This window comes from Capsicum annuum, chromosome 5, assembly GCF_002878395.1.
Source record: "Capsicum annuum cultivar UCD-10X-F1 chromosome 5, UCD10Xv1.1, whole genome shotgun sequence".
NCBI lineage: Eukaryota > Viridiplantae > Streptophyta > Magnoliopsida > Solanales > Solanaceae > Capsicum > Capsicum annuum.
Window position 1 is genome coordinate 205,087,975 of NC_061115.1, and position 13,645 is coordinate 205,101,619.

At 34.0% G+C, this 13,645-nt stretch overlaps 1 long non-coding RNA gene across 1 annotated transcript; it reads left to right on the top strand.

The window, feature by feature from the left end:
• The first annotated feature begins 612 nt into the window (after positions 1 to 612).
• LOC107872626 lies at positions 613 to 1,028 on the top strand. The gene is made up of 2 exons (XR_001674937.2): positions 613 to 791; positions 977 to 1,028. It is a non-coding gene; the product is annotated as an uncharacterized LOC107872626 (long non-coding RNA).
• Positions 1,029 to 13,645: the final 12,617 nt, after the last annotated feature.

Sequence of the window (13,645 nt, forward strand, 5' to 3'; positions counted from 1 at the left end):
TTTGACATATTAAGAAAAGATAATTTTTTTTTTATTTTATTTATAGCATTAATTGTCTTTTTTCTAAATTAATTTCTAGGCACAATGTAAATATCATTTAATGAGAGTATTATGATAAAATAAATATGTTATTAATTGTTTTTTTTAATGAATGTGTCAAGTCAAAATATGACAAATAAAACTGAACGGAGAAAGCATCTTTTAAAAAATATTCCACTAATATATTATTGAAGGAAAAAAGAATGAATTCACGTAAATTTAATGACTCCACTTAGGTATGCTCCTGTTGCGATGGGGAAATTAACTAAATCAACTTATTAGATTGATTATTGTAAGTTATAGCAACTTTTTTTAGTTTTCAAATTGTAGCAATTTTCATTTTAAAAGAATACTTAAAAATGTATTTTTCATTTTTTAAAAAGGCATACAAAATAATTACGGAAAAGGAAAATAAAGATTTAAATAACTAATTCACAATGTTCCTTCCTTAAATGTAGTTAACCTTAACAATTGATATCAATCTCTTCCCCAAATCTCCCTAACCGTTAGTTTTCCTCCTATTTTAATGCCTCCACTAAAAGTTTTCATCTTTATACACTTTTATCTTTTTTTCAACGTGATTTTACTGTTCCAGTAAATCAAATTCAGTTTTTTTTTTTTGTTTTATGCAACTTTTGAGATTTTTTTTTGAAGGAAAAGCAAACATAGGTTCTTGTTGTGTTATTAAAAAATGAATTTTGATTATTTGCATTCAATCATGATATGTCATGGGGGGAGATGAGATTCTTCAGGTATGTTACATTATTTAGCAAATTCATATTTAGAAATCAAACGTATTTAAAGAATTAATTTTTATTTTTTTTTATGTTTTTCTTAAATTCGTTATTGATAGAATGTTGAATTTTGTAAAATTCGTCATTGTATGTTTATGGGTTGCATGATCAAAGCAAGAATTATATAATAGTTGTTGAAACAGGTATACCTAGGAACTTTGATATTGACGGGATTATGTATGCTGCAAGTACAAACTACAAATGATTAGTAGATGCAATTACAATACAACCGAGGATAGACACAACTTCAAAGAACAAAAGTAAGATGATGGTGCGATAAGTGAAAATAATGTGACTAGCAATGTTACGAGCAGACTCGATGGCCCAAAGATTTTGAGAGACATTGTTAGTTCAACTGTCCTTAAAAAACAAGGCATACATAGACATGGATATTGTATTTTAATATTTTTTTTATGCTCATTATTGTTGTCTTTCTATCATTGTTGGTATGAACAAAGTTTAGTTTTGGTATTTAAGCAATTTTTTATTCAATGTTATGCTAATTAACAATTATTTCGTATTTTACATCGTTGAATAAATTGGATATCAATTAAGTTTGTGTCAACTAGATTTATTGCAATTTTTTTTTATAAATCTTGATTCTTTTTTTTTTCAGTATAAAAGATGACAGTGTTAATTTAACACAAAAGTAGATAAGATAGAATCTTGATTCAAAGAGACAAGCATATAGTGTATGGAATGAATATATAAATTGATATCACCTAAATTGAATATCGCAATCCATAAATGTCAATTTATATATCAATTTCATACAAATATGACATGTTAGGAAATATTTTATAAAATGACTCCATTCAATTTATAATCTTAAGTATATCTTCTTAATTGAATATCACGTTCAGATTATACTCATTCCATATAAATATAACATGTAAGAAACTATTTTATAAACCTTGAATGTAATATTGATATTATACAGATTTCATATACGAAATAATTCAAAAAATACAAGTTTGTATATTTATTTCATACACTAAAATAAATAATCACGTATAATATTTGATGAAAGTCGGTTTCTATACCAACTTCTGCAATTATTATACTCATTTCATACAAATTTTATACAGATTTCATACACGAAACAGTTTAATAAGTATACACAAGATAATTTTCACTATATTATTCTTATGAAAGATTTCGATCTACATTCAAATCCTTATTTATGTTGTTACCATTATAAATAACTGGTTGTTCAATATTTTTTCTAATATCAACTGACATATTTTTTATTGTTATAATGACATCTACTGTATGTAATTTGTCTTTATAATGTCAAATGTGATATGTGATAATTAATTTAATGCAATAATTACTGTTGCACAAGAATAAGGGGAAAGGATAGAAACAACACTTCAAATTAAACTATTTTCATGAAAATGTCTATGGAATTTAAATTTCACTTTCTAGCCATTTCAATTTATTGGCTTGTTCTATACCATTTCTATACACCTTCTATATAATTTCTATACAAATCTTATACATATAAATATTCTCTGCGAAAATTATACATCTTTGATACACAATTTATATAATAACTATGTACTTTTTTTTATACAATAATTATATAATTTTCATATACTTTCTATATATTTTTTTATATATTTTATACATATACATATTTGATAGAACTATTCAATTTTTATACATATATCTTATATAGATACATATTCTATTTAACAATTATATCATTTTTATATAATTTAATTATTATTTCTAAACAATAAAAAAAGTAGAATATTTGATCAGTTAAAAAATTTATAGCAAAAAAAAAATTGAAATACTTTTAAAAGGGTTGAGTTACCCAAGTTGAATACTGTATTTGTACTGTATATAGATTGTATCAGTACTGCATATATACTGTATATGGACTACGTAGGCCAAAATGATTCAAATTAGGAAAGAATAGGAAATGGTCATAAAGTGACATTTTTTTACCCGACTGGACATCAAATGTCCATATGCCCAAACTTGGACTATTCTTTTTTAAAAAAGGCTACACAATATTTTTTCCCCAAAAGATAATATAAGATGATCAAAACATATACATATTAGCATGAACTTAATAATAATTTATATAATATAAAATATCAAAGAATAAAACGTGTGCGAGCAATAATTAAGTTGACTTATATATTTCATGAACTTGCAACTTCTCCAATTGATCAGCTGCATTAATTTACTAGAGAACAACATATATCAAATAGAAATCTGAACAAAAATTTATATTGATATACATAATATTTCTCACTATTAGCATAAGAAACTTGTAATTGAAACAACTCCTAACCCAAGTGAAAATAATGTGCATAGACACCTCTGCAATAAAAGCGGAAAAGGAAAGACATATTTCTAAGTGGTCATAAACTATTTCACCATGTCTGCATGAAAATTGAGAGATTGCACGTTTTTTATGAAAAAAAAATGTAAAAGTGCATACAGATCTACGGTGCACGTCTTTTGATTTCGTCATTTTATGAACAGAAATTTCATGTTCATAATTAGAATCTGAAGCCTGTTCAACAACCTTTTTTCTCTTATCAACCATCTTATATTGTGGAACAACAACCTTTTTTGACATTGAATAACTTTTCATGTTGAGTTGCGGCTGCTTCAAGGATAGTGAATTTTTTGAAAAATCGATTTTGACCGACAAAAATTCGCTTTGATTATGCGAAATAGACTCACCTTCCATTACCTTTTTTTTGTTCTTTGATAATGGTGAAGGGGTAAAACACCCCAAATCAAACGAGGGTCTAGATAGAATAATCAAACTATTTTCTTGTATTAATCTAGGAGTTTTTCTATTATGAGTAGAATCATTTGTATTTTTCTGAAATGTTTCAAGAAAATAAAATGCAAACTAAATTGCAGAACTCTTCATCCAAGTGTCTGAATGACTGTTGGGAAACCCAAACGAATGAGTGAATGTTGGGAAACTTAACTTCATACGCATGAGAATCAAAAGTAGAGAAAAAGACGATGAAAAAACTATTGTAAAGGGTGAAGAATTTTATCGATAAAGAAACACTGTATGACGTGATAAAATGTAGAAAGTAAGTTAATTATTAAAGTAAATAAAAAAAATCAAAAATCAAGTATCAATGTAAAAAAAATATATTTATCATATTTGAAACCCTAAATTATGAAAAAACTTTGAAACTTAATTATAATAAGTAAAAAATCATTGATATCAAAAATATAACTTGCCATAATTATGAAAAGATTTAATGAAGAGTGATAAATATTACATGCTATACATATGGAAATAATATGAACATTAAATATTAAAAAAAATAATTTTTGAATATTTCAAAAAAAAAAATCTAAAAAGTTACTATAAGTTATAATTATTTTTTTAATCTAATAATTAATGAAAAGTGTTTCTATAACTTGTAATAAACAATAATAAGTTTATTTAGAATAGTTTTCACTGTTACTATTAAGCTACAAATGGATCAAACTAAATAAGGCCCATGAATGGAACCACTCAGCCCATTTGATCCAGACTACACAAGATGGACTTGATATATAAGAAGTGAGAAATGTGGGGAGTCTCAAATCATCTCAATACTTAGGTATTTTCTGAAAAAAAATCATCATTTATCATTTCTTTTTATCGTAGAATTAAGGGTGGCTCAAATGTGATGCTAGTAAAGTCTTCAAGTGTATTTGGTATAAAGGAAAATATTTTTTTTAAAATATTTTCCAATCACTTTATTTTCCTCTAATCTAAAGAAAATATTTTTCAAAACTCTCTTTCAAGTTGAAATGTTTATACAACTCTCAAAATTACTCATCCCTACCTCGACACCCAATCCCCTAACCCTCCCCCCAATTCAAAAAACACATTTAGAGGGTGTTTCGATTGACTTATTTTTAAATGTTTTTGACTTTTAAGCACTTTTTTTTATTTTTGGAGGTGTTTGAAAAAAATAAAGTGTTTTTAAGCACTTTACTTTAGCTTAAAAAATACCAAAATAAAGTCAAAAGTCAAAAGTAGATTGTTACATACTTTTGACTTTAGGCTTTTAGCTTTTAAGCCACTTAAAAGAAGCCCATCCAAACACCCCCTTAATCTTTTAAAAATATTTCAATTTTTTTTCTTATCACATCACCTACCCCGATCACCCATCCCCTACCAACTCCCTTCCAAGAAAATATATTATTTTTTTAAAATTTTTCTTACTCCACTCCGTACCACTCCTCGCCCCTCTCCCCCCCCCCCCCCCTGCAAAAAAAAGAATTAAATTATTTAAATTTTATATTTAAAAAAAAAAAAAAAAATTCTTACCCACTCTCACACCCTACCTCGACCCCACTCCCTACTAGCCGTCGCCCCCACCCCTAAATTTTTTTATTTTTTTTTTAAAAATAAATTATTTTATTATTTCTTTTTTAAAAGAAATTCAAAACTTTTTTCTTATCTCACCTTTCTTATCCTATTCGTTCTCATTATTTTTTGTTAAATATATAGAAATACTTTAGAAAATATTTTCCTACTTGCATAATGAACACAAGAATATAAGTAAGAAACAACTTATTTTTCTAGAAAATATTTTCCTCCTCCATATTGAGCACATCCTAAAAAAAGTATTTTTCGAGGTGAAAAATTATTTTTTATAAAAAGTATTTTCTACTCTTTAGTAAAACACTAAAATTTATTTTCTAAAAAAATTTATTTTCATTCACCAATCAAACACTAGAAAATATTTTTCATTCACCAACCAAACATAATAAAATAAGTAAGAAATCAACTTCTTTTCTATGAAAATATTTTCTAGGAAAATATTTTCCATGAAAAATATTTCTCTTCATACCAAACACACTCTAAGTCTTCAAAATTTTCAGACCTCGATAATCTTTAATTATAATTTTATGATTTTTATTTGAAAATATTGAATATAGTAAGAAAAAAATTACAAAATCTACATATAAAATAAAAGAAACTATCAACATTTAATAAAAATATTTTAAAATTTTGAACTAAACTGCTCAAATTTTTCAGTAACAAATAATATTTTTACAGTAACATCCAAAGTAATGTATTGAAAACACATGGTTAAAGTCTTATTAGCTTGAATCAATCCTTACTATTATAAACAAGAATATTACTACGTGAAATACAATAATACACTAAAAAGAACAATTATGAAAAAATAAAATAAAGGTAATGTTATGAAATATAAAGAAAGAACAACAAGAATAAATAGAGAGAGAAGAGGGAGACTTCTTTATTTCTCTTGAGGGATGAGAGATCATAAGATTGAGAATACAATGAACAAAATTCCTCTATTTAAAGTGGAAATTTACTCCTAGTCTGAGTAAAAGACAGATGCTTCAAATCCTATTAGATATCAAAGTAGATCTTGACAGATCTTGATAGACATTCACTATAATGTAAATACATTTATAACACTCCCCATTGAATGTCTAATTAGTAGATAATGTGCCTCGTTAAAACCTTACTAGAAAAAACCCAGTGGAAAAAAAGTCTAGTGAAGGAAAAAGAGTACACATCTCTAACAATACGCATATAGGCTGCATCATTAAAAACCTTATAAGGAAAACCCAGTGGGACAAAACCTCATAAGGAAAAAAGAGTACAACGCGTATTAACTCCCCCTAATGAGATCATCCTTGAACCTTTGCATCCCGATCTTGTACACTATCTTCTTGGAAGTTAAAATTAGAGGAGACTTGGTGAATAAATCAGTCACATTGTCACTTGAACGAATTTGTTGCATGTTAATATCACCATTCTTTTGTAGCTCATGTATGTATAAAAACTTTGATGAAGTGTGCTTCGTTCTATCTCCTTTTATGAATCTTCCACTAAGATGTGCTATGCATTCTGTGGGTACATTGTCACATTTTAAACCATATTTTTCTCGAATAAGATGTATCATGGACCTCAACCATACATATTCTCGGTTTGCTTCATGAATAGTTATTATCTCAGCATGGTTCAATGAAGTGGCTATGATAGACTACTTTGTATATCTCTAAGATATGATAGTATCCCCACATGTGAACACATAGCTTATTTAAGATCGAGCTTTAGACGGGTTAGATAAGTACCCAGTATCAGTATAACCAACAAGATTAAGACTTCAGGCTTTAAAATAAAATCATGTGTTTGATCTCATTTCGATGTCTACTAATAGGAGCAAAACTATATCTTGCCAACAAATTAACTGAAAAGTCTATATCAGGCCTTGTAGTATTTGTAAGATACATTAGTACACCAATTGGACTAAGATATGGTACTTTAGGACCAATCCAATTCGGTATGTTTCGCATTTCGGCAGATAATCTTATTGCTTTTGAAAACTCTCCAAGACTTTTAATGATTTTCAAGCTATAAGCTTATACAATATCACAACAACAACAACAACAAACCCAGTGTATTCCCACCTGGTGGGGTCTGGGGGGGGTAGGATGTACGCAGTCCATACCTCTACCTCTGAAGAAGTAGAAAGGCTGTTTCCGATAGACCCCCGGCTCAAGACACGCGGTACCACACAAACACATAGTAAAGCACAACACAAGGTTACAAGATTACATAACATAAATACGGCACCCATAAGTAATCTAAAACAAAGGAAAACACACAGATCCATAATAAAACATGGGACGCGGGCTCCTAACATGCATAAACCCCCACCAAGTAGTTCCCTACACTAGCGACTCAGGCTGGCCCTAGTCCTCTGCCCTGATTCGCGTCCTCCAGACCTTCCTATCTAGGGTCATGTCCTCGGTGAGCTGTAACTGCTCCATGTCTCGCCTAATCACCTCACCCCAGTACTTCTTCGGCCTACCCCTACCCCGCTTAAACCCATCCAACGCTAGCCTCTCGCACCTACGGATCGGGGCATCCATGCCCCTCCTCTTCACGTGTCCGAACCATCTCAATCGGGCTTCCCGCATCTTGCACTCCACTGGTGTCACACCAACCTTCTCCCGGATGTTCTCATTCCGAACTCTATCCCCTCTAGTCAGCCCACACATCCAGCGCAACATCCGCATTTCTGCCACCCTCATCTTTTGGATGTGGGAGTTCTTCACTGGCCAACACTCCGCTCCATACAACATGGCCGGACGGACTACCGCCCTGTAGAATTTGCCTTTAAGCTTAGGCGGCACCTTCTTATCACACAGCACCCCCGACGCGAGCTTCCACTTCATCCATCCCGCCCCAATACGGTGCGAGACATCCTCATCAATCTCACCGTTACTCTGGATCACGGACCCGAGATACTTGAAACTCTCCCTCTTACCTACCTCCTGTGATTCCAGCTTCACTACTACCTCGTTCTCCCTCCTCATGTCATTAAACTTGCATTCCACATACTCTGTCTTGCTTCTGCTCACCCTGAACCCTTTACACTCAAGGGTTTGCCTCCACACCTCTAATTTGTCGCTCACACCCTCTCGGGTCTCAGCTATCAGAACTACATCGTCTGCAAAAAGCATACACCACGGCACCTCCCCTTGAATACGCCGCGTCAACACATCCATTACCACTGCAAACAAAAAGGGACTAAGAGTAGATCCCTGATGCAACCCTGTCCGGACCGTGAAATGTTCTGAGTCTCCTCCTGCCGTCCTCACCTTAGTTTTCGCTCCATCATACATATCCTTGATTGCTCTGATATATGCCAGCGGTACTCCCCTCACCTCCAAGCATCTCCAAAGCACCTCCCTAGGGACTTTATCGTAGGCCTTCTCCAGGTCGATAAACACCATGTGCAGGTCCTTCTTCCTCTCCCTATACTGTTCCACCAACCTCCGTACCAGGTGAATTGCCTCCATCGTCGAGCGGCCAGGCATAAATCCAAACTGGTTTTCTGAAATAGACACTATCCGTCTCAGCCTCACCTCGACCACTCTCTCCCAGATTTTCATAGAGTGACTCAATAACTTAATACCCCTATAGTTGTTGCAACTCTGGATGTCCCCCTTATTCTTATAGAGAGGTATCATGGTGCTCCACCTCCAAGCCTCGGGCATCTTTGCCGTCTTGAAGATTTCATTAAACAATCCCGTCAACCACCTCAGACCAGCCTCTCCAACGAACTTCCAAAACTCGGCCGGTATCTCATCCGGCCCCGTCGCCCTACCCCTTCACATTCTGCGAACAGCCTGTCTAACCTCTTCTACCTTAAAACGTCTACAATAGCTAAAATCCCGACACTCCTCTGAGTGCTCCAGTTCCCCTAACACAATAGCTTTATCCCCTTCGTCATTCAAGAGCCTATGAAAGTACGACTGCCATCTATTCTTAATGTGGCCGTCTTCCACCAACACTCTACCGTCCTCCCCCTTAATGCACCTCACCTGATCGAGGTCACGACCCTTCCTCTCCCTAGCCTTAGCGAGTCTAAACAACTTTTTCTCCCCTCCCTTCCCCTGTAACCCTGCATACAGGCTCTCAAAGGCGGCCGTCTTAGCTGCCGTGACTGCTGACTTAGCCTCCTTCCTCGCTAGCTTGTACTCTGTCCTGTTTACCTGTTTCTCTTCTTCGTCCTTACTTTCCACCAACTTGGCATACGCCCCTTTCTTGGTCCCCACTTTCTTCTCCACCTCTTCATTCCACCACCAATCCCCTTGATGGTGCCCGGCCCGGCCCCTAGAAACCCCCAACACCTCACTCGCATTCTCCCTGTTGCACCTAGCCGCCCTATCCCACATACTATCCACGTCTCCTCTACACTCCCACACCCCCATTCCTGCCAACTTCTCCCCTATCTCCCACGCCTTCACTGGCGTCAAGCCGCCCCACTTAATTCTAGGTCTACACTCCCTACTTCTCCTCTTTCTATTCTTCTTTATACCCAAGTCCATAACCAAGAGCCTATGTTGGGTCGAAAGGTTCTCACTCGGGATGACCTTACAATCCTTACACTACGCCCTATCCCTTTTCCTAAGCAACACAAAGTCAATCTGGGTCCTGGCTACCGTGCTCCGAAAGGTGATCAGGTGCTCGTCCTTCTTCGGGAAGCCCGAGTTCACCACCACCAGCCCAAAGGACCTCGCAAACTCCAGTAGGGTATCCCCCTCCTCATTTCTCTCCCCAAAACTAAAACCACCATGCACATCACCAAAGCCTCCCGGTAGAGCCCCGATGTGCCCGTTGAAATCTCCTGCTACAACAATCTTCTCCGAGCTTGGCACGCCTCTCACCACCTCCTCCAAGGCCTCCCAAAACCGCATCTTCTCCTCCCCCTCCGATCCCACTTGCGGTGCATAGGCACTACACACGTTCAGGGTAAACCCCCGAATGACCAACTTAATAGTCATCAACCTATCATTGATCCTCTTCACCTCTACTACCTGACCTCTAAGCTCTTCATCCACTAAGATGCCAACTCCATTCCGACGCCTCTCGCTCCCAGAGTACCACAGCTTGTAACCATCCACATCCCTAGCCTTAGACCCTACCCACTTGGTCTCCTGAACACACGCAATATTGATCCTTCTCTTCCTAAGGGTCTTCACAAGCTCTATGGACTTGCCCTGCAGGGTCCCTATATTCCAAGACCCAACCCTCAGCCTACCTTCACTACCCGCACGCCCTCCACTACTTCCCCCGCGGCCAAACCTTGGCCTCCCTCCCACTCCCGCCCTTTCCTCATCCCCCGCCCCCACCACTGCCCCCCGCCCCAACCCCCTCGGACATGACCCTATCCACCCATTACTGCCCATAAGCTTATACAATATAAGGATTCTAAATAAGTTTCCCAGAAACTTTTATATGCTTCAAACATTTTGAATTCTTAGAAAGTTTCATATGAATTTTGTCAAATGACAATATTCAACATGTCATATGTAACATCTTCAAGTGTCTGGACTGCAAAACAAATAAGTTTTATACTTACCAAGATGCATTCTTTCATGTCACTTGAGAAATATTTCTACGTCAGTATGCTTAAATAAACATAGGATTCAGATCCTCGTAATTTTTTACAATATTGCGCCAATATCGTATCGAAGATATTGTTAATGATATATCATTTTGTATCGATTCATAATGCAACATAACATTTTTTTAATTATTTTTTACAGGTACCTAAAAATAATGAAGTGATGAGATCTCAAAAAATGTTATGTCGTATACTCTTCAAAAGCACATTGCCTTCTTATTATGATTATTTGCTCCTTATCCTTTTCAAGGATCATTTCATTTGGAATTGATTGGTCTATTTCATGCATGCATAGACTTTGTCCTTTAGGGATACAAAATAGGAGCACTTACAGCTTTATATGATATGCATTCGGCATTTGACTTGAATTATCTTTTGAATGTCGATCTGATGATAATTCCTAACATATTTCATAGTTGCTTATAATCTCCCTCTTATGTTAGAAAAACTAATATACATCCTCTATCTTCTTTGAGTATTCCATCTTTGTGCATCATGGTATATTCATTAATCATATACCGCACATAAAAACTATTAGATGGAATAGTTAGTTCCTGACCTTGAACCAATTGAGAGGGAAGAAATAATCATAATTTATAGGTCTAATGCATACAAGTGCTATTGTATGCAATATATCATATTTCAGACCAACACATGAAGTTTTGTTCTCATTAACAATGGTTTCACTATTTATCGAAGGTATTCAATGTCAAACCATCATCATTTAGGTAATTGTCTTGATTGCACAATCTGAAAATTACATTCTTAACTCAGTTTTATTGAGCAAGCAAATTTATAAATGTCAACCTGCAGGTTGACAATAAACTCACATGTGATCATCTTATATTGATGCATCTTAATAGATCACATGAAAGGTGAACAAACCCATATTCACCTTTTATACTTTTCAGATTTAAGGGATCCAATTCCAAAATTAGTTGGTTCAACCAACTTATCATGAGAACAACCAATATTAAAAGTAATGAAAAATTTTCTAATTCTTCAATATATGCTCAATACTCAATATGCACATCTTTGACATGTCGCAATCGTTCATGTCAAATTATGAACTTTTATTCTAGCAAACTCTAAGTTTACCATGACATGTGTCTTTTTACTTTAGTAATTTTAGATTTACTATTACATGAATAAATTTCAGATTTGCTACTTTAGAAGTAGATTTCAAAATAACTTTTATCAGTTATTCTGCCTCATTTGGAGGTGAGTTGTAATACCATCACAATCAAGTGCACGCTTGCATTAATAAGGTTCTCATTCCCTAGGAATGGAATATAATTGTGCCTTAAGTCTATCAAATTACTATAGCTTATAACCTCTTTCATGATATTGCTACTTCAGGAGCAAATCAAGGCATAAATATGATAGAGAGAATTTCTCTATATTGCTACCACATTCACTTCAAGAATGGAGCAAATTGTCATCTTTCAGACTTATCATATATTACTACCACATTCACTTCCTGTAATGGAGCATATTCAATGGACAAGTTTCATGATTTTTCATCAAAAACACATTATTTTACCTTAGCCATCATAATATCATCAATATGGTGCAGTGAGATTCAAACTCAACGTCTTACCCATATAAAGACGTCTTAGGCATAAATCAATGGGACTTGAACCCAATATATTATCACCCCTTTTGATAATATTGTTCTTAGGAATAAATTTAAAACATAAATGGTTCCAAACCAATTAGTTTTCCTCAAGTCCAACAATAATTATATTATTAGTAGCAAAAGACAGATAACATAAGAAATTACTAACCTTGAAATTACCTTTAGATTTATAATCTCATCTTTTTTGGTAGAGTCTCGTGCTGATAACATGTTATAAAATATAAAGAAAGAACAACAGGAATAAATAGAGAGAGAAGAGGGAGACTTCTTTATTTCTCTTGAGGGATGAGAGATCATAAGATTGAGAATACAATGAACAAAACTCCTCTATTTAAAGCGAAAATTTACTCCTAGTTTGAGTAAAAGATAGATGCTTCAAATCCTAATAGATATCAAAGTAGATCTTGATAGATCTTGGTAGACATTCACTACAATGTAAATACATTTATAACAGGTAAGCTAATTTCTTATTTATCATGTATGTATATATATATATATATATAAGATCTCAGATTTAAGACTTTAGACTAAAATTTAGTTGTAGGCCATTAATTTTAGGGGAAAGGACGCAAATAGCCAGTTGGCTTAAAAAAGACATAAAATGGTCAAGGAATTTCAAAACTCTATTTCTGGCCATTTCGTACAACTGTCATCCTCTAGTGCGATAATCTCCATCCTCCCACTTGTTCTTAGACAATTGCAGAACAACTATAACACTCAAAAGGTTACGTTTTTATTGATCAGTGCACTAAATTACACAATAATCTAATTGTTGGAAGGTGAAGAAGTAACAAACCTCGTTGGATATAACATCAAGTTTCTTCTGGTTTTCACCTTGGATATTAATAGTGTCTTAAGTTTCAGTGATGTTAACAATGCAGAACCTTTGTAAAAGCGAAGCGATTTACTTGCAGGCCAGTGATAGGCTTGAAAGAATCATAGCTAATTCTGCATCTATGTTGCCTACTTGTTCCTGCTGCAACAACCATGTTGTCGACTTAATCATTTCATATCGATTTTTTGATTTTTTGATCTGTGTTGGGGCTGTTTTTGTTCTTTCCAAGCTTGCTGCTTCGCAACGAATTCTTAAATTAGGACGAAAACTACCATTAATGAGTTGTTATGATATCTTGATATTTGTGGGAAAGAGATGAAATTAGGAGAGAGAGAGGAGAAATGGAAGAAGAGCTTGAGAATTTTCTCTGAAAAAGGTGTATTTATGTGGTATA